Source organism: Rhagoletis pomonella, unplaced genomic scaffold (assembly GCF_013731165.1).
Source record: "Rhagoletis pomonella isolate Grant_MI unplaced genomic scaffold, Rhpom_1.0 Rhpom_scaffold_00094, whole genome shotgun sequence".
Taxonomy (NCBI): Eukaryota; Metazoa; Arthropoda; class Insecta; order Diptera; family Tephritidae; genus Rhagoletis; species Rhagoletis pomonella.
The window spans coordinates 78,491-80,342 of record NW_023458648.1 but is presented as its reverse complement, the minus strand read 5'-3'; positions in this window follow the sequence as shown (position 1 = coordinate 80,342).

Sequence of the window (1,852 nt, the reverse complement as noted above, 5' to 3'; positions counted from 1 at the left end):
TTGGCCCGATTTTCCATTCTTGTAGTTTTTTTAAAACAATGTGACCTCCAATTTTGTCGAACGCTTTTGTAAAATCTATCGAAAGTATTGAGATATGGTTTTTCGATGAGAGGCTTTTACAAACGTGGTGATCTACAAAAAGAAGAGCGTTTAAGGTGATGGTGCTGGACTTGAATCCTACGTGAATTGGAGATAGGAGTTTCTTTGTGTTTAGAAACCACATCAGTCTTGCTGAGATTATTTTCTCCAAAATTTTACTTATGCGTGGGATAAGCGAAATAGGACGGTATTTTTCGATAGAGCTTGGAGACGTCTGAGGCTTGACTATTGGCACTATAGCGGCTGTCTTAAAACTCTGCGGAATTGTGCCAGTGTTAAAAATTGCCTTGTATAGTATAACAGAGGGTACGTTTTATAGGTGTTGGGGTATTTCGTAGCATTTGATAATTGATTTTGTCAAAGCCCGGTGTAGTACGTTTAACGGCTTTTAATGCAAAATTTAGTTCGCCGTAGTTGATAGCACTTTCCATATATTTGGCTAACTTGTCAATATTTTGGACAGAATTTATGTTATGAAAATTTTTTGATAAGTGTATGAATGGAGCAGCGAAATTAGATGTCTGAGAGGATTTGTAGAAGTGTTGAGCAAATTCAAATGATGTGTCGCATGAATTCGTAATTCCTGAGTTATTAATACTAGTATCGCCCAGTTGTCGAAATTCGACATCTTTTATCATACACTTTTGAATACTAACTCCTTTATGCGAATTACTATTTTGAAGTCCAACAGCGTAATTTATAGCGAATTTACCGGAAAACTTAAAATAAAATTATGAACGTTAATACCGGATTGATTAATGCTAATTCTACCAAGGCTCCTCAAAATTTCTTCAGTAGCTTTTGAAATTAGACCGGAAAAGGAACCTCGATTTTCATTTATCAAAAATATGCATATGTATTTATATATATGAGATGTTCATCACTGACTAATAAGTCAAACATATACCAATACAGACCGCAAATAATTTTTTCGATTATATTTGTCTGAGAGCCTCTTGGACGTTAAAAACTAAATTGCCCACATCTACATAAACTCTTTCTTTTTTCATCAGAATCGTTAAGGGTTGAGAAAGTGACTTGGAGGTTTACAACAAAAGATAATACTTCCTTCTCTAACGGCGGTTTCACACGGGTTTTTGTCAAGACTGGGCCAAGGCCCAATATTTTTGAAGTGAAACTTCTTAGGCGGCGGTATCGCAAAAACGGAGAGTGAAATTTTTAAAACTGAAAACGTTACATGAGTAAGAAGGAAGATATAGGTAGTATAGGAAAGGGGGGAACAAAATAAAGCGACGCATGACGGGTACGAGTACCTATACATATATGGGGGCGGAGGGAGGGGCATTTGGGAAACGTTAGCTGAACAGATTAAAGGAATTGTAATTTTTAATTTTCTTAAGTTTGTTTGAGCAAAATCGGACTAGTGGTTCTCGAGTTATGCCAAAAAAGAGCACCAAAGGTGACAACTTCCCCTATATGATAGTTATATATATATCTCGATTCCTAGACGTGACCCAGCGAAACGCCGGGACACGTATAACTTGTTTTTGACCGATATAACATTTCCCGTTGGTTTCATCCCATCCCGATTTGGACTGTCGCATAGTGTAATCTATACAAAAACTGTACTTTTCGACTGTAAATTGTATCGACTTTTTAATTTGCTCATATGCATGCATGCATACATAGATTCCCTTCAAGACCAATGCTTTGATGGTATTCACGGGATAGTTTATGTAGGTACATTTACATATTTTACACTTTTAACATAAATGTCAAGGCACATATTTTA